The sequence below is a fragment of the Cydia amplana genome, chromosome Z (genome assembly GCF_948474715.1).
Source record: "Cydia amplana chromosome Z, ilCydAmpl1.1, whole genome shotgun sequence".
NCBI classification, from domain to species: domain Eukaryota; kingdom Metazoa; phylum Arthropoda; class Insecta; order Lepidoptera; family Tortricidae; genus Cydia; species Cydia amplana.
Genome location: NC_086096.1, coordinates 38371629 through 38393023, shown reverse-complemented (window position 1 = coordinate 38393023; position 21395 = coordinate 38371629). Strand labels below are relative to the sequence as shown.

Sequence of the window (21395 nt, the reverse complement as noted above, 5' to 3'; positions counted from 1 at the left end):
TCCGATGTGATATATCGGAGCTGATAGCTGCTAAAGAGTGATTCATGGCATCAAGATGTTCTTTTTTGGTATAAGGTTATCTTTTAAACAGTAAATGCTTAAACAATGAAAAGGTATGGCATTTTTTTAAATTTTTAATTCTTTGTGGTCGTATCCGACGTCCTATATCGGATCGGACAATGTGAAAACGCTCTAATATTTACTCCATAAAATTTGTTTTTTCATTTTTCTATAATAACACAAATGTCTGGCCAGACTACCTACCTAAATTTAATTAACTCGGAATAACGAGCACGCGCCAAAACAGACGTTCTTAATAAAACATCAGCACATTTGCTTATCTGTATCAGCGTTGAGTATTTTTTCGCGCGCGCATCGCTAATGTGTGTCAAGGCAAGCGCGCGGATTGGTGAAAAATTTGCGAACCTTGGCGCCAATAGGTTGGATTTAGGACTGACCGCGTTTGTTCTTTTTATTTTGGGTGTTTTATAGTGCTCATTGCATATTTTTAGATCTGGAATAGGGTTGGAGTGAATACGTAATCGTTATAAGGTAGACGGAATAGATGAGACAGTGCGTAGCGTAATGTGTTACGCACTGAGGTCGTCAAATTCAGTTGACAACTAAAGGCCTGTCTAGACGAGTCTCGTCTGGACAGGCCTTAATATTGACCTTGAGGGCTACCGTGAACATTGACGTTCATAGATCGTCTATCTCTATCGCTTTTGTTTGTTTTACAGAGATGGAGATACATTAATTAATAGTGAGATTCAAAGTTTGCTAGGTTTGGAATAAATAAAATAATACAATAAGTACCCTCACTCAAATAAAGTTAGAGAGAAACACATAAATGATGACGTCACAATGTACAACGATCAGGCTGGTTCCGTTTAATTACTTTTCCTATATATATATTTATTATTAAATTAAAAGTCATTGAAACTAAAACTTAACCTAGTTTGTATGTTATCATTACTTTTTTAGTTTTGCTATAATAAAAAAGTAGGTACAGATGTAGTGCATAATTGTTTTCCATCGTATTTTCTCGGAAACATTCGTATTTGTCATGCTTCTTCAGCCAACGTCAGTACATTTTGTACCGAGACTGACTGAAATAGCAAGATACGTTCGTACGTTTCCGTGATAATACGATGGAAAATAATTATCCACTACATCTGTCTATCTAATTCAAATGAAGGAAATTAATAACTACTTAGGTCTAATGTTACGTCTCGAACAAATAGACGACATATTATTTTTAAACTTTTTATAAAACATTTTAAACGCAAGAATAGAAATGTCCATTCAAAAATTGTCTTTTGTAGATACTGAAGACTTAATTTTTAGGGTTCCGTACCCAAAGGGTAAAAACGGGACCCTATCTAGACTAAGACTCCTCTGTCCGTCTGTCTATCCGTCCGTTTCTCCTTCTGTCACCAGGCTGTATCTCATGAACCGTGATAGCTAATAGAGAGTTGAAATGATGTATTTCTGTTGCCGCTATAACAACAAATACTAAAAATTACGGAGTTACGGTTTTTTATCGAATGTTTTCTAAATTCACAAATGTGATCTTCATAATTAAGACTGTTCACCGTAAACGTAATCGTGAACTTTCGTACGAACACGAAGGAACAGACAGAACTGCCGAATCACCGCCACTTTTCCTTTCCATTCTGTGAATGAGAACTCTTGAAAGCGAGTTAAAGCTGCGTAAGGTGGGGTTTTACTTTTTAATAGGTACGTTTCGTTGGCGCGAAATATTTTGTGGTTATTTATAGAGAAATGCATTTTATTAATAAATATCAAAGGTTTGTAATGAACGGCTATGAATTATAGTTGGTTTGTAAGGGAGCATGAAAATAAAGCCAAGATTTTAAAACGAATTAAGTAAAATTAATATTTTGAACACGACATGATTTTCAAAAATATAAAATACGTATTCTGATGTTTTTTAGATCTTTATAAACAGTATGTGCCACTTCGTACCTTGTCACAGTGACAATAATACGTGATCTTTGTAGCGTCTTTAAGTTTGCCAGAAGATACAGTCAGCAGCAGAAGTTGCTATGTGGGCGAGGTGTTCACAAATTACCTTGAGACGTTGACACTTGACACGCTCTTCGTCAAGATCATTTTAAACGTCGCCGGCTTAGCAACTTCTGCTGCTGACTGTACGAAGTGGCACAGAATTCGAATTCCTCGAATTCCTTCCGTACGGAAAGAACCATATTTGTTTTATAAACCCCTGAATAATAGAGTAAAAATGCTTCTTGGAGCTGATGAAGAAAAATCTGAAAAATAACATGAAAAACATTCGCTCGGCGGCCAAAATACTATAGTCTGGCAAGCCATTTCCGTCAGTAGAAAAAGGCGGCTTTAAAAATGTAGGGTTCCCACAGAAAATTTAAATTTCGGGCCTTTTCCTACTGACAAAGTGGGTTTGCCCGAATATAAATTAGTCAATGAAAAATTTAAAACTAATCAAAACTTTAGTAGAGTTTGTGCGGAAAGAGAAGAGTCGTAGAATGTATTGGATCCTATACATTTCACGACTCCTCTCTTTTCCGCACAGACTCTACCGATCTTTGTGCAGTCGCTATCAGATATGCACCCCTCTACTGTCAAGGCGTTAGAGTGTGTGTTCAGATATTGTGAACATCTTGGCCGCTCCAATATAATATATCTGATGGCTACGTACATTCTGGATAGTTTCAAGGAGTTTTAATTTAAAATATTACCTATAAAATCGCAAAGCGAGCAACGCTAAGTTTTCACGCCAAGTGATATGTCAAGTATGAATTAAAGATATGGGTGCATTCAGTCTTACTGCAAAATTCTTGCAAAGTAAGCGTGGTCAGAGTGTAACTTGAGATCTATTGTTATGAATCTAAAGACTTTATTGACTAACTTCGGACACCTGTTACGTCGCTCTCCTGATAGCCTGGAAAGAGTAATAATGACGGGCAAAGTTGAAGGCTCGAGAACTCAGGCCCCTCCCCCTACTAGATGGTGTTCTCAAATTACGGCACCTATGCAATTAAAACTGCACGAGGCCATGCGCTTGACGGGGAACGGAACCCTATGGAGGAACCTGGTCTTCAACAGAAGGACATGATGTCACGATCCTCAGTATTGAGGGACCGACTGAAGAAGAAGATTGACTAATAACGATTATGATTATGTAAAGATATCCATTTGTGTTACTCTGGAAGAGGAATTATAGTGAAGTTGGCACTTATGTGATGGATTTGTTTGGACACATAGGTATATTGTGTTTTTATTTAACGATGGCAAAATCAAAAGAAAGTTATAAACTTACAATGCCTTTAACAGCCTAATGTATGTATGTGTGTATGTTCTTCCGTATATTATGTATTTTTAAACGTAGCGTCGAACCCTAGTGACGAAACTTAAGGTATCCTATCTAAAAACCTCTAAAGCATTGCATATCTTTACTGAAAACTACATCCAAATCGGTCCATCCATTTTACAGACAATGTGAACATTTTGGCGGACATGCACAATTAATTTTTCCGCCAATCCGTCTCCGTGAAAATGCATATGCAAGATTATGACTTCCTGTGTGTACATTTTTATAAAATTAAAATATGTTTTGTTCAAGTGAAACTTCAAAAAGAAATAAAGTATTATAAGATCGTATCGCAGTACTTTCACTCTTCAGAGAGCAATGTGTAGAAACATTATTTAATGTTAACGCCCCTAGGTGGCGTTTTATCTTGTAATACTGTAAACTGACAGTTTGTAAACCTTATTACAAAAGGCATAAGGTCCACCGATGGACAGGATAAGAGTGTGGATAAGAGTGTTGGCCAAGGAATTAAATTTCAGTACAATTTCGTACCTTGTCACAGTTATCACAGTAACGCAATTTATATGAAACACTAGCATGTGACGTCACAATCAAATTACCTACTCTTTATAGTTTGAGTTTAAGAAGATGTGTCTGTGACAAAATATGTGATGTTTCTTCAAACAAAAACGCCGACACATCTAATCCATATCGTTTCTAGATCTATTAATTGACGTATCTTAAAGTTCTAATCGGGCCGCAAGTTTTTAAATTGTTGGGTCCGGTTGGAGGGATGCGTTCCGTTTCCAGGAAATATAATAAAATGTATATTTTTATAATTAAAATAACATATTAGCAAAATCTAATCCATATCGTTTCTAGATCTACCAATTAACGTATCTTCAAGTTCGAATCGGGCAGTTAGTTGGCAATCGTGTAAACATTAGCCTTAGACTGGCTGAACGCACTAAACGCGTCGCCATTAAAAAAAAACTCCAGCTCAAAATTCGAACGCCATAACCGCAATAATGGCGGCCACACCGATTTTAGACCCCGCCGATCAATCTCAACAATAACAAGTGAAAGTTTAACAAATTAATAGCATGCAGTCGAATCATTTAAAAACATTACTAACAGAACGAAAGCCGTTGCATACCTGTATCGAAATACACTTTAAAGTAACGACTTAAGGTTGGTATTGGCTTGTGTGGGCGTCTTAGTGTCGTGAATAGACCGAATTAATGAAAACACTGCGCACGCAACGTGTCAAGCAACTTGTTTCGATGGACAAGTGTTCCTTCTTCAGTGGCTCCTGTCATTTTTGGCCACAGATACAATAGCACAGATAACATAAGGAAGACTTGTAAATAGGCAAAGGGGTTAAAACTGATAACATCAGAGAGCTTATAGCTGGTCAACCAAATCTTGTCTGTAAAAAAAGCCGCGAAATTCAAATTTTCTATGGGACGATATCCCTACTGACAAGATTTGGTTGACCATCTATAAATAAATATTGTTTGTTAAAGGACTGTCTCATTTCAAACATAAACAAAGATTATCTTTGTCTTACACTAGTACTAGAGTCAGACCGAGAAAAGTCTGCAGCGATTTTGATAGCCCACGCAGTGCAAGTGTCATTTTAAACGTCAAACTTCTATGAATTTATGACGTGTAAATAACACTTGCACTGCGTGGGCTATCAAAATCGCTGCAGACTTTTCTTGGTCCAACTCTAGCACCCAAAAGAAAAGGATGAGTAGGTATAGTTTTTTTGTACTTATTTACTGACAAATTTGGTTTGACCAACTATAGTTCAGTGAAGTTGTGTATTTGTGGGTCTTTTAGCCTAAGTGGTAGAGCTTCGCTCGCGAGCTTGTGGTCCTAGGTTAGGTTTCCGACTGGGTGAATCCACTTTTTCTTTCTTGTAACCCGTTGCCATTGTTCGTTACGTTTCCGTGCCCTGGGTCACTCTTAAAACCAAGGTTTTATTGCATTTAAATTAACATTAAGATGATTTCTTGTGGTAGTTTTAAACCCCTTCCATCATGGGTAATCTGGTTCTAGGCACCTTTATTTGTTGAAAGTGGTAGTGATACAACAGTTCATATAACAAACTGCTAATAAGTATTGTCCCCTGGCTGACTGGACATACTAACAACAAGAAATAGTTGATTCACCCGTCTACTCGGTAGATTTGTGAGAATTGCCTGTTACTCGGTTTACTGAACCGAACACGCCTCCTGTTGTCAAGTTAGAGTGCGTGTTCAGATATTTTTGAGCACGGCCGCTCCGATATATCTGATGGCGACTGTATACGCAAGAGCTTTACAGATGTAGTGCATAATTATTTCGTAACGTTCGTATTTGTCATGCAACTTCAGTCAACCCCAGTATAGTTTTTGTACGTTCGTACGTTTCCGTGAAAATACGATGGAAAATAATTATGCACTACATCTGTAGCCGTATTTATCTATAATTAGCTTTATGTTCGATAAGTGAAATTTAATATAGGTACATGTTTAATTGCCATTTCAGTGTTTCGTGCCGCGAGCCAGGAAACGTTTTGCTGGCCTTGTGGTTTCTTGCTTAACAGAAATGATATTCAACACCATGGGACCTTTTCTACTCCCATAACTCTAAGCTCTATTCTACATTTATTGGTGCCATCTTGTTATTTGTTATATCATTTGATATTTACCCGTCGCTTTTCGGTGAAGGAAAACATCGTGAGGAAACCGGACTAATCCTAATGAGGCCTAGTTATGAGGTCAGATGGCAGTCGCTTTCGTAAAAACTAGTGCCTACGTCAATTCTTGGGATTCGTTGTCAAGCGGACCCCAGGCTCCCATGAGATGTGACAAAATGCCGGGACAACTCGAGGAAGATGATGATGACTGATGTTTTTATTTGAAACATAGCTGGTAATATAGTGCGATTTTCACCTATCAATAGAGTGAGGAGTGTCGTGGCTTGCAACCTCCGTGGCGACCTGACATAGACCAACTGACTGACTGACATACATATTTGGAACTACGGACATTTAAATTCAAAATAAGACATGACAACGACACGACAAAATAAGATCAGTTCACGACGGACAGCCAGACCGACACGACAGACTGTTCAGGAAGGTTTAGGTGTATAATTCGTTAAGGTTTTGCGTATAAGTGTACTGGTGTGTGGCGTTATCTAACAAGCCCTTATCCGTATAACTCTATCCGTCATTGTGAAATTTATGTCTGTTAGAAAGAGACAATATTTAACTTTGGTTTGCTAATAAGTTTTATGAATGTGAGGGTTGTCCTTACGTTGACATGTCTCATTCATTTACTTACCTGCATGTTTTTTAAATCAAATCGTACGGTCGTGTCGGTCATAATTATATAATCGCGGCCAACCAGTAGTTTCGGAGATGAAGGGGGGGAATGGTCGGACAGACAGACAGACTGACGCACGAGTGATCATATAAGGGTTCCGCTTTTGCCTTTTGAGGTACGAAACCCTAAAAATGACATCAATTTGACATCGGAAAGTAAGTTTTTATTGGCCTCATACCAAAAGATGATTTTTTTTTATATTATGTAAAAGTTGAAATAAAAACTCAAGACAATTCAAGGGGCATTTCCACCACCCTTGCAAAACTTTCCATATCGAACTAAACACATTTAATATGTTTATTGACAATAATTGTTACGTGTAAGGTACAATTGTACGTAATAATGATACTATTTATTAGATAAGAGCTAAAGCGCACAATGTTTTGTGATAACAAGCACTTATTAGGTACCTATGTCTGTTCTTCCGTATTTAGATGCATTTAAACTTTAAATTTTAAAGTCCGCCTAAGCTAACTTAACACCTAATTGAATTGGGGGGTTTTCAGAATAAATGGTACCATTAACTTTTCGTTCTAAAAACCATCAACTTTTGGGTTATTTAGACTCTGAATCACGAGTAGGTACTATTGAATGAGACAAAGAAAAAAGTGTCCCCAGTTTTTCATTCAAATTTTGGGTGTCAGTTTTGTAACGGTCCATACAAAATGTATGTGAAAATGCGTTACAAAACTGAGATCTTTTTTGGGACAATTTTTTTCTCTTTTTAAATTGGTAGTCCTGTCCCAAAAGTGGATGGATCCTCGAAAAAAAGTAAATGGTACACTTTTAAGTAAAAATGCCTGTAGAACAAAGTGAGAGAGTGTCATTATAAACGTATTTTTATAGAAATTTCACATTGCCACACTTTATCATTGCAAAACCCATGCAGAATTAGCGTGCCCCTACTCTGTCCGACCATCTCTTTCACTAGAGCATTTATATTTATACTTATTAATAAATGCTCTAGTGAAAACGTTTTCAAAAAATTTACCAATTTCAAAGGAAAATTCTTGGCTCATCATACTGCTTGCTATTTTTAAGGCATATGTATTTTGTTAACATGCCTATAAATTGTTATTTAAAAACTGTTAATATAGAAAAGTACTAATATTAAATTTAAATCCTAATAAAAATATTGTCTTATTCCGTATTAATTACTTATTCTTATTTCGGGTATTTACTTAATTCCTTTAATATTTGTGTTATTTTGTATATTGTAACATTTATATCGATTGTTCTCTTTTTTTGTTTGTCCAGTGATTTTGGCTAATTTAACAGGGTTTTTTCCCAATTAATTATTTCATTGCGTATTTCAGTCCTCTTGGTCCGCTTTCCAGTTTACGTATGATTAATAAATAAATATCTGGGTGACCTAGCTTCGCTCGGAAAACATATAAAAACTCGAAAATGCGCATTTTCCCAGAGATAAGACCTAGTTAGATCGATTTCTCGCCCCCGAAAACCCCCATATAGTAAATTTCATTGAAATCGTTAGAGCCGTTTCCGAGATCCCCGAAATATATATATAAAAAAATATATAAGTAAACAAGAATTGCTCGTTTAAAGGTATTAGATTAAATAACTCGCCCGTTATACTGTGACTGACCCACATTGCCAGTAGAAAAAAAGCGCGGAATTCTTATTTTGTATGGAACCGACCCTTCACCCACATATTATTCAAATTTGCCGCCATTTTGACGGAAATTTATAAGCAAACTGTAAATAAATATATTAAAAAATATACGTTTTATTTATTACTGGTAACACTATGTAAAACACGTTTTTTTTTAATGTATATTATCTGCTACGCAGTAGTACAAGGCCGTAGGATTAATATAGACAAAATTGCTTGCCATCGCCGAGGCAGTGAGCAAAGGAGCGCATTTTTCAAGGCCCCCATTTGTGACTCATATTTGACTCACGATAATTCTTTTGTCTATTTTTATTGTATATAAAATTAATACATTGTTATTATTGGATTTTATTTGTTTTAACTTATTTTCCTACATAATAATATTTTTTATAAAAAAATATACCAAAATATTCAGAATGTTTATTTTAAATACACATTCTAAGTTTTTAGTAATATTATTTATAGGTACATAATTAATGTTAAAAAAAGTAAAAAAAATTGCGCGATAATTATTATAATTAGGAATTATTAAAATATTCTCTACTAAATATTTATCATTTGCTTTTTTAAAAGGCGGTAATATATAGCCCAAAAAGAGGTGCAAATACATACCTAGTTGTGAAACAAATTCTCCATTAATCCAAAATATACGCAAAAATATTTTTATTTCACAATATCGCAATACGTAAATAAATACAAAATTTATAAAACCGGCAACTTTTCCCACGCATTTTCCCGCCACAACACAAAACTCACCGAGCGCGGCTCAAACTCCAAAACTCCGAAGTCCAGAAAAAAAAACAAAAACACTCACCTCGGAAATCGCAAATCCAAATTCACAAACAAAACACACACTTCTGTCACTGTCAATAAATACACTAGCAACACGTCCGCGCGGCTCGGTCTGCGGCGACTCACTGAAGTCACTGAACTGCGCCCCGCGCGGCACCGAACAATTGTTATCATAACTATGGACTCCATTAATTGGGTCACTTATCTGTGCTTTTTTCTAATGCTTTTTTTGAGGTACGAATTTGGTCACTATTACTTTTTGGTTAAGCCAAGGTGATTTTGTAAAAAAAATTCGATGCAATTTTTTTTTATTGGGCAACCCTTTAAACAATTAACCCTTTAAAGGGCACACTTATAATAGTCAACCAAATCTTGTCAGTAAAAAAGCGGCCAAGTGCGAGTCGGACTCGCCCATGAAGGGTTCCGTATTTAGGCGATTTATGACATATAAAAAAAAACTACTTACTAGATCTCGTTCAAACCAATTTTCGGTGGAAGTTTACATGGTAATGTACATCATATATTTTTTTTAGTTTTATCATTCTCTTATTTTAGAAGTTACAGGGGGGGGACACACATTTTACCACTTTGGAAGTGTCTCTCGCGCAAACTATTCAGTTTAGAAAAAAATGATATGTATTAGGAACCTCAATATCATTTTTGAAGACCTATCCATAGATACCCCACACGTATGGGTTTGATGAAACAAAAATTTTTGAGTTTCAGTTCTAAGTATGATGAACCCCCAAATTTTTTTGTTTTTTTTTTCTATTTTTGTGTGAAAATCTTAATGCGGTACACAGAATACATCTACTTACCAAGTTTCAACAGTATAGTCCTTATAGTTTCGGATAAAAGTGGCTGTGACATACGGACGGACAGACGGACAGACAGACAGACAGACAGACAGACATGACGAATCTATAAGGGCTCCGTTTTTTGCCATTTGGCTACGGAACCCTAAAAAAGGCGCGAAATTCAAATTTTCTATGGGACGATATCCCTTCGCTCCTACATTTTTCAAATTTGCCGCCTTTTTCTACTGACAAGATTTGGTTGACCCAGTATAGTTATTATACGGAAAAAATTACTACCCTTCAATATTTTTTTTTTGTATTTTTTAATGCTGTGATGCCCTTTATAAATCTGGAATGTTAAAGACAAGATTCTCTGTTTCATATGCTTTAAAATTAACTTTAGTAAAGTCTGTGTGGAAAGAGAAGAGTCGTGGAATGTATGGCGCCCAATACATTCCACGAGCGAAAATTACCATAGAAATAGTTCTACGGCTACTTCGGACCATATTTTCACGGGTTCGGATCGGATTCGGACATAGTGCGAAACCGCTCTAAGTATTCGGCGTTTACGACGTTTACCTACGTCATGAAAACTAACAATTTCATTATTTCATTGAGGTTGCTTCGGGAAAATATTTTTAGAAATATCAGTAAAATATGTTGTTGTAGACTATTTTTAGATTTTATGATGAAAAAAGCGGCCAAGTGCGAGTCGGACTCGCCCATGAAGGGTTCCGTAGCAGCAAGTAACATACATGACAACGTCAAATTATTTGAACATAGCTAAAGAGTCTTGAAAAGAAGTCCGCATCATAAATGTCAAATAACATTGAGTTTTTCTTTAAAGATTTAAATGCCATTTAAATTATGAGTGACCACCTTACGGGGCTTACGGTCACGTGATCGCCTTACGCTGTCTTGAGTTTATAATTTTTTCCCCACCTCAAAAAGTGCCCAGTGCTACCAAGTTTCAACAGTATAGTTCTTATAGTTTCGGAAAAAAGTGACTGTGACATACGGACGGACAGACAGACAGACAGACAGACAGACATGACGAATCCATAAGGGTTCCGTTTTTTGCCATTTGGCTACGGAACCAAAGGTGTGTTTGCAGGTTTTTAAAGGTTCGGCGCGGCGCGGCGACGCGCATGTAACACCACTGGTGTTGCAAGCGTCCATAGGCTACGATGACCGCTTACCATCAGGTGGGCCGTATGCTGGTATTTGCCACCGACGTGGTAGAAAAAAACAATTGGACAAATTACTCCTATCTAATTTGTGACCTGCCATTTTATTTGTACTTTTACGTGAACCTAGTACAAATAAAGATTGCCCGATTCAAACCTCCTGTATTATTTTTTTCTCTCACATTGGAAACGGAGGAATAAAAAACCGGCCAAGTGCGAGTCGGACTCGCGCACGGAGGGTTCCGCACCATCAACAAAAAACAAGCAAAAAAACGGTCACCCATCCAAGTACTGACCCCGCCCGACGTTGCTTAACTTCGGTCAAAAATCACGTTTGCTGTATGGGAGCCCCACTTAAATCTTTATTTTATTCTGTTTTTAGTATTTGTTGTTATAGCGGCAACAGAAATACATCATCTGTGAAAATTTCAACTGTCTAGCTATCACGGTTCGTGAGATACAGCCTGGTGACAGACGGACGGACGGACGGACGGACGGACGGACAGCGGAGTCTTAGTAATAGGGTCCCGTTTTTACCCTTTGGGTACGGAACCCTAAAAAGTATAACAAGTTCAGTTTGCTATGAATAAATCAATAATAAATAATAAATAACTAAATATTGGGGGACATCTTACACAGATCAACCTAGCCCCAAACTAAGTTACCCGAATATGAATTTTATTATTATTGTTATTGATTTTTACGAATAAATAAATAAATAAATAAATAATTATTATAGGACATTATTACACAAATTGACCAAGCCCCACGGTAAGCTCAAGAAAGCTTGTGTTGTGGGTACTCAGACAACGATATATATAATATACAAATACTTAAATACATAGAAAACAACCATGACTCAGGAACAAGTATCTGTGCTCATCACACAAATAAATGCCCTTACTGGGATTCGAACCCAGGACCGCGGCTTCACAGGCAGGGTCACTACCCACTAGGCCAGACCGGTCGTCGAATGTACACTTAATACTTGTTTCGAATAATTATACAATCTATTATAAAAAAAAAATGACATGTAATATTATAAATAATATGAATATAATATGAATATGAATAAGCAAAGCTTGTACTATGGGTGCTAAATACATACATACTTATATACATAGAAAACATCCATGACTCCGGAACTAATATTAGTATTATTAAATTATACAACGGGACTTAATCGCGTATATCGCGTACTAATATTAGTGTTCATCACACAAATAAATGCGCTTACCGGGATTCGAACCCAGGACCATCGGCTTAGCAGGCAGGGTCACTATTCGCTAGGCCAGACCGGTCGTCGTCGAATAAAACAATGATAAAAATAACAAGCATATTTTGACAAACTCCTCATGAAAAATACATGGGAACAAATACACACCCAATTTATCGTGAAAAAGAATTGAGTGGAGAGGTTGCACGGCAGTTGGTTAAGTTGATAAGGGGGCGTTCATTAATTACGTGAGGTAATCGTGTGTGGGGAGAGATTCCTGGCAAAAACCAAGTTATTTGCATAAAATAGTGCAAAAATGCGAAAAAATTACATGACATACATAGGTGACATAGAAATTTTTATTCAACATTACATAAAATGGCAGAGTTAACAGATAGTGTAACACATTTTTACAGATAAACCTTAAATAAAAAAAAAAAAAAAAATTATTTTTCTAGACTAAACTACTGGTGCTGTGGACCTTGTGATTGGTTTCATAAGTCTAAAAGCCATAGATGCTACTGGCACTTAAGTCCTTCATGCCAATTTGAACATTTGTCAAAAATAGAAACGTGAGAAACATTGTATCTATAGTTTGTCAACGGACTGTCTCATTTCAAATATAGACAGAGAGAATCATACTATCTTTGTCTTACACTAGTACTAGTACTCAAAAGAAAAGGATGAGGGCCCGATTCGGATTTTGTAATAGACATCTATTAGATATCTTTTAGACATCGCCCAGATACGATAACGATATGTTTAAGATCTAATCTGTCAAATTTGACATTTCCGCGATTCTGGAGATACTCTTGAACGATTTCCACAAGATATTACATGATATTACATAGAGATCTAATTCACATCTAATAGATATCTAACACGATCTATCGTAAAAGTGACATTGGTTGCCCGAATTGCGCTGCATAAGAGAACTAATAGTTGAAATCTAAACTATAACGTATCTAGAATGGATCTAGTACGTGTCGTCTCTTGTGAATATCTTGAAGTACGGCAGTGAGTATAGTTTTCCTGGTTCTTACTGACTGACAAATTGGTTTGACCAACTATGATTACCGAACCTTCTCACAAAATTCCCCGAGAATCGGTTGAGTATTGCGAATTAAAAGGTATGTAAGAATCAAGAGCCATCTCGACATTACTCGACTATTTATACAACTTCATTTCGATTAAAAAAACGGCACACAACCCCATCAAAATATTCTGGAGAATATGTGTATTTAGGAGGATAGTAGACGACCTGGATGACCTGGACAGCTGAACAACTGGCCGGAGGAAACACCTTGGAGGGAGAGGCCTTGTTGCCCAGCAGTGGGACACTCAGGCTGAAAAAAAAGTAGAACCGCTTCTCTATACAAACGTAATCGCCATTTTCCTCCCTGGATATTGATTATGAAAAATTGCCATAGGAAATTTTTAGCAGCTGTTTTTCTCCAAAGGCCATCCGATTTCCGATCGGACAGTGTGGAAACGGAAACGCTCTTATGGTTTCCCGGATAAGGCCTTTGATTATTATCTCTCTACTCTTTGTGTTTCGGACGTAGAAGGCTAAACTAAGCTAACTTGGCACCGACTTGAACAGAACAAAGTGAAAGAGTGTCATTATAAACGTCATATTTTAATAGAAATTTGACATTGCCACACTTTACAAATGCCATCTTGGTCTGACTCTCCGTTTGCAGTTCAAACTCGTTACATAGGTAAGTATGGGCACTAAACTTGAAGTCAAGTTACACCGCCAACTGCAAGATGGATCAGAAACTTTCTTCAAGTTTTTTTTTGTTTTTTAACTTAGTATTGTGCGATAAGTAACATTCGCTCATTTATTCATTCAGTACTGTATTGTAATATTTGTCAACAAGTTTTTGTCATCTGTGTTTGTCATAAATAAACGTATTTTTTTTTCTTTCTTACTGTTTTTGCGACTCGTACTCTGTGTGCGTAACCATTCACCTCAACGCCCCTGCCGGTACCTATATGAATGACCATGTCAGCTTGTACAGATAAGTTTACAAAGTTCTGTCATGACGTTTGGCGGGAAAAAGAGCTTGCCTTGAGTGACGTACGTTCGACCTCGCCCGCGGCCGCGAAGCTACGCTTCGTGCGGCTTCGGGCATGTTCGAGTGCGCTCGGCGCCGCTCGGCCTCGACTCGTGTCAGCTAAAGGTAAAGCCTGTATACGTTACTTGTAGAATATAGACCTTCAATCATTGAGATAAGGTGTTGGTTTCGTTCAACGTTATCTAGCTACAAATCGCATGCGATTATCGACACATTGCGGCGTTTGATCGAGCGATTGAATGTATTGCACGTGGTTAGTCGGCAATGTATTAGCCTCTTGTACTCCAGCCGCGTCAGCTAAAGGTAAAGCCAGTTTACAAGTTACTTGTATAATATAGACCTTACCGCATAGAAATAAGGTTTAGGTTTGGTTATATTTAGCTACAAATCGTATGCGATTTCCGATACATTGCGGCATTTGTTAGTAAATCGGCAATTTATCTCAAATCGCATGCGTTTATTGGAAGATCTGTGGAGTTTTTTGTGGAGTGATTTATATGACTTTGGACGTTATATCGTTGTGATAAGGTTTAGATTTAAGAGGAAATTGGACGACCGGTGGTCCATACAAACGTAGCCCCATTTCCCTCTCTGGATATTGCCTTAAAAATGGAAAATATTTTTACACAATTAATTCATTAGATTTTTCGGTATTTTTGATATCTAAGATTTAGGAGCGAATAACAAATTTCATACGAATTTTTAACTCCACAAAGTTCATCATCAATCATCATCGTTGAATTGTCACTGCCGTATTCGAACTTCAAGATATTCACAAGAGACGACACGTACTAGATCTATTCTAGATACGTTATAGTTTAGATTTCAACTAGTTCTCTTTTGCAGCGCAATTCGGGCACCCAATGTCACTTTTACGTTAGATAGAGTTAGATATCTAATAGATGTGAATGAGATCTCTAAGCCATATCTTGTGGAAATCGTTCAAGAGTATCTCCAGAATCGCACAAATGTCAAATTTGACAGGTTAGATCTTAAACATATCGTTATCGTATCTTGGTGATGACTAAAAGATATCTTATAGATGTCTATTTCAAAATCCGAATCGGGCCCTCAGTCACTCGTGTTAAAAGATGGTACTAACAAAAGCAGTTTTAGCTAAGTTTTTACCTACTTTGTGTGTACGCCGCGACGGACCGGGCCGTGGCCTTTCCTGAGTCGCCAATACATGACCCCCGTGGCCACGTGCGAATAATTCGCAAAGTCCTAACGGTTAAAACATGCACGCCAGTATGTTAACTCTGCGATGGAACGCAATTATTGATTAATTCATTAGTTTTACGGTACATTTGGTGCTAATTTATCGCCCTAGTGCGGTAACTAGCTTTATACGTGCGTATGTCGAAAATTTAAAGGGCCATATGTACTGTAAAACGTTGTAAATCGTGTCGATTTAAAACACGCCCTTCGGTCGTGTTTCAATTTATCGCCACTCGTTGCGAATTTCCTACTTTTCGCACTTGTATCGTAATGTGATAATCCTTTTCTGGAACCACTCGCAGCACTGTATTTTAATGTTGTTGTGTATGTGTGTTTCGAATAAAACATTCATTCAAATGATGGTCCCAATGACAGTTCATTTTAATTAGGGTACATAGCATTTATAACTTTTAATTTTTTTCTATTAAATTCAAGACAATCACATTAAAGAAGTTAAAATTAACAAAAATAAATTAATTAACCTGGGGCCAATTTATTATTTGCAGGTTTTTAGGTAGTTTTAGTTTAGTATGTTTAGTTATTAGTTTAATTTATTTTTACTTTTAATTGTAGTCAATTATTGTTAAAAATATTTCAGACATAAAATAATACAATTATAGTCTACTCGGCAAACTAAAAATGGTGAGAAATAGAGGTACTACTCCTAAACGTACGTTTCATACTTTATTGGATTCGTAATGATGTATGGAAAAATGTTTCGAAGCGTTTATTAGCAGAAAAGCACACGAAACATTTCAAAACTTATAGACAAAAAAGACCAAAAAAAGGAAATAATTTTCGCCAATATCTATAAAGTACCTACATATTATTATTTAAGATATAAAATATTATTTAAGACGAGGAAATTTCTAGTAATAAAGTCCCTACATGCAGAAATATATCTCCATTATTTATACTTTTTATTAAACGCTGAACACAGCCCTCCGTCCGCGCAGCATGTTCGGGAAACGCGCGCGAATCTACAGTTTATAGTTTGTCAAAGGACTGTCTCATTTCAAACATAGTCGGAGAGAATCATACTATCTTTGTCCTACACTAGTACTAGCACCCAAAAGAAAAGGACGAGTATAGTTTTCCTGGTTCTTACTGACTGACAAATTGGTTTGACTGACTATATTTTTCACCGTTTTCAGTTTGTCAAGTAGACTAATAAGGAGACTAATTAAAATTGAAGAAATCAAGAAAAAATACCATCCCTTATGCTGAATTTTTATTCGGTAGGTATATTGTATATATGTATGTATGTAGGTATATTTAAAATGTATATTTGTGAAAGTAGTATCGACTAATGTCTTACTCTCATGTCCACTCTCTACAATCCTGCACCAAACTGTTTCTGTTTAATGGTTGGCTGGTAGAGAATGCCTTAAAGCGTTAAACCCGCCATTTGTACTCTTGTTTTGTTAAATTGTGCAATCAAGTTTAAATAAATAAATGAAGGGTATGCGGAAAGAACATGTCTAGTCACTTTTTTTCAATAATGAGATTTTAATCTTAAAATGTAGAGCTCTCAATGATCAATTGTTACAGCTTCTGTTACCTCTGTAATTATAAATATAACTCCTTTTTTAGGGTTCCGTAGCCAAATGGCAAAAACGGAACCCTTATGGATTCGTCATGCCTGTCTGTTTGTCCGTCCGTCCGTATGTCACAGCCACTTTTTCCGAAACTATAAGAACTATACTGTTGAAACTGGTAAGTAGATGTATTCTGTGAACCGCATTAAGATTTTCACACAAAAATAGAAAAAAAAAACAATTAATTTTGGGGGTTCCCCGTACTTAATTAGAACTGAAACTCAAATAGGTCTTTAAAAATGATATTGAGGTTTCTAATATCATTTTTTTCTAAACTGAATACTTTGCGTGAGAGACACTTCCAAAGTGGTAAAATGTGTCCCCCCCCCCCCCCCCCGTAACTTCTAAAATAAGAGAATGATAAAACTAAAAAAAATATATCATGTACATTACCATGCAAACTTCCACCGACAATGGGTTTGAACGAGATCTAGTAAGTAGTTTTTTTAATACGTCATAAATTCCCTAAATACGGAACCCTTCATGGGCGAGTCCGACTCGCACTTGGCCGCTTTTTCATTTTAAAAACATCCACTTACGTAAATTAATGGTTAATTATGTACATCGTTCCTTTCAAACCGCGATAACTCAAAATGTTGTCAGAGTGACTAGACATGTTCTTTCCGTGTACCCTTCATATATGGGGGAAGTGGGGTTATTCAAGAATCAGATATTATGTCAATGGCCAGTTCGCGTCATCTCATACGATACGGCCACAATGGTGCAACAACGCGGTTACATAAGTTACATTAATACCGCAGTTGGCATAACCGACGGATTAGAAAATAACTTTAAACTGTACCAGAGACTAGGAAATAAAGAAGACAGACAGCCCCGATACCACGCCGCGAGAATCGTCAATATTGTATGTGTAGATGACATTAAAAATATTATTTTTACATTTAGTAATTTGCGTATGAAAACTGCCACTCCTACTGCTACTTATAATTTCAAATTAAATAAGATTTCGGCAAATATTTAATTACTGGTAGGTATAAGCTTTTATCGCTGAATGTACTTTTTTCCACAGGCAACTGATACTCATCGAGACATTTCTAATAACCCCAAACACAATTCTGCCCTCCTAATATAAGCCAAATAGCGCTCCTAATACATACATATAAGCAAATCTCTAAAACAAATGATTTTGAAATTGGAATAGGGTATTTGACTACCAGTCAAATCAGTTTCTTTTTTCGAAATGTCAAAACGATTTTGCTACTATGGAATTTATATGAACCACTAGCATTAGACGTCACAATCAAATTGCATACTCTTTATAGTATTATACTGGATTTAAAATAGAAATTGTGTCTAAAAATAACTGCTGTCAACGTGTCTCTATTAATCTTCTGGTTCTTTATTTCATGCATCGTGTAAACTTTTTTTTTATTTAAATACAGGGTTAATACCCTATTCTTATCATCTATAGAAACTAAAGTATAATTTAGAAATGATTTTTTTGAGATAGCGTTATTCGGCTTAGCAGGGCAGAATTAGTTTGTGTTGTTTTATCACAGAGTTCCTGTGGCCACTTGTGAAAATCAGGCATCTACTTTTAAATCATAAAAATGCGAGATGACATTCATAAGATTAGTATAGGCATAGGCCTATGCCTATTACGCCCACTTGTACCATCCCACTAACCCGGGGTTTAGCGGGTAACCCAGTGTCTAATTGTACTGGTAACCATGGTAACGTCAGTCACGTGATATTTCGTAGCATCTGTCATCCGATTTTTTTCTTTTCGTTTGGCATTGAATAATTTTACGGTTTAGACTCACTTGTTTGAAGTCACTCGCGCGACATGTTTCGGAGAGCCTAGGTCTCCTTTCTCAAGCACTAACAGTGCGAGCAGCGTTCACGACGGCCGTGTATCGCGTACTGCGACACAAGTGAGTCTAAACCGTAAAATTATTCAATGTTAGAATGTCTCACAACAGTTTTTATAAATTCGATGATTTTCGTTTGGCGTTTGTCGATGTCCGATTGCCTTGGCTAGACCCCCCTCGCTCGCGCAAGGCTCGCGTCGCGAATGCGCCGGAGTGGATTACGCAACGAGTGCATTAACCGCGAGTGAAATGCAACGATGCGTTCACAATATGCTCGCCTTTTTACTCGCCGTTTGGACATCGCCATCAGATACATCGGAGCGGCCGAGGTGCTCAAAAATATCTGAACACGCACTCTAGCGCCTTGACAATAGAGGCGTGTTCAGATATTTGTGAGCACCTTGGCCGCTCCGATATACATTATCTGTTGGCGACTGGACTACGCGATCGGTGAGATTAGAAAAAATCGCTGAGATTATGATAAACTGGCTACTGCCCGCGACTTTGTCCGCGTAGAATGATGATTTTTAAAACTACCATGTATTCCCGGGCGCAAACCATCTCCATTCCAAATATTATCAGTTTAAAGCGTGTATAGGTGACAAACAGAGTTTATTTTTGCATTTATAATATTAATAGGGATTCGAATGAGATTTCGTGGTGTTTTCAAGTGTTTCAACCAGCAGTAGGTAATACCTATTAAAAATTTAGAAGTACCGCAATGAATTTATTTAATTTCAGTACTTACCTACCTTTTCGTACCTCAGTGTCACAGTGACAAGGTACGAAATGGTACTGAATATTAGGTACTAAGTCTTTGACTGTACATATTTTAGTGTTCTAAAATAATGCAAATTGTGATCCATATTTAAAGGACCCCATATTATATATAGAACCGCTGGTGGCCTAGCGGTAAGAGCGTGCAACTTGCAATCCGGAGGTCGCGGGTTCGAACCCCGGCTCGTACCAATGAGTTTTTCGGAACTTATGTACGAAATATCATTTGATATTTACCAGTCGCTTTTCGGTGAAGGAAAACATCGTGAGGAAACCGGACTAATCCCGAATCCCGATACGGGCCTAGTTTACCCTCTGGGTTGGAAAGTCAGATGGCAGTCGCTTTCGTAAAACTAGTACCCACGCCAATTACTGGGATTAGTTGCCAAGCGGACCCCAGGCTCCCATGAGCCGTGGCAAAATGCCGGGACAACGCGAGGAAGATGATGATGATTTGAAGGACCCCATATTAACCTCTAGCCGCCTGCCTAGAAACCTATAAAAAGGTCTCCCATCCCACTGAAATATAAATCTTTATTCAATCAAATCAAAATTGTATTAGCCTCAAGTATAGATTCGAGGGCGGCAACTTTTTAGGCTTCCGCAGTTATGCAGTCAACTAGGTGAATTAGGTATATAATTTCGCCATGTCCGTCTGTCTGTCCGTCTGGGGCTTTGCTCCGTGATCGTTAGTGCTCGAAAGAAATTAGAATCTCATACGATTTTATTATAAGATCAAAATAAACTAGATTAAGCATTACTATTATCAAAGGCATCAGAATAGGCCAATGATATGGCACCACAGGGGGGGGGGGGGGTATCGCGGTAGGGAAAGGTGGGTAGTAGTAGATGTTCGAGCATAAGTTTTTCTTGAATTTCCGAGGCACTATTTTTTGTTACACTTATCTTATACGGAGTTCTATATATGGATCTTTGGTAATATCGTAGTCTAGATACCCCTTTATGTCCTCCTGGGTTGGATATTAAAAATGGAATATTTGTTATTGCACATTTTCAAAGGAACCCCTATCGCAAAAGGCAAAGTAAAATGATAGTAACTATATTACGCCGCTCTTTCAGAGCTTAGATTTTACCATAGAGAGATTATCAGGAGGGTTTTAAAAGTAAATATACTAAAATTATACATAGGACCTACTTTTACGTCTATCCTTGATCATATTTTTAATATTCGTATTTCAAAAATATGTCCTCCCCATTCCATGTGAAAAGATATTAAATTTAAATAAATTTTTATTGCAATAATGATTATCCTTACGTAGCAACAAGATAAAAATGTATATAGGAAAATGTATCGCGATCGAAACGACAGATGCTAGGAAAAGTCACGTGACTATTTCAATATATTATTTAAGTTTCAATTAGCGTTTTCTACTCGCAGCAACGATCTTGGCTAGGCCCCCGGTAGTGTGACATTCTGCGATTTGATTGCTACTTTTTACAACCTTGATTTGGGCTTAGCAGGCGAGCCAAACGGTCCGTACGCTCGTTCGCCACCGTCTGACCATCCCTCAAGTCGTGAGTATGATATTCCGCGGCTACAATTTTGTAATTTT

The 21395-nt window shown here is 37.1% G+C and overlaps 1 protein-coding gene across 4 annotated transcripts in view; it reads right to left on the bottom strand.

The window, feature by feature from the left end:
- Positions 1-9245, bottom strand: part of LOC134661531 (ecdysone-induced protein 74EF) — a 324468-nt gene extending 315223 nt beyond the window's left edge. For 2 of the 4 annotated variants that reach the window (XM_063517652.1, XM_063517655.1), the window contains exon 1: positions 9138-9245. The gene's annotated coding sequence lies outside the window, so the exon portion shown is untranslated. The remainder of the gene's footprint in view (positions 1-9137) is intronic. The other 2 variants (XM_063517653.1, XM_063517654.1) reach the window with 1 other exon arrangement.
- Positions 9246-21395: the final 12150 nt, after the last annotated feature.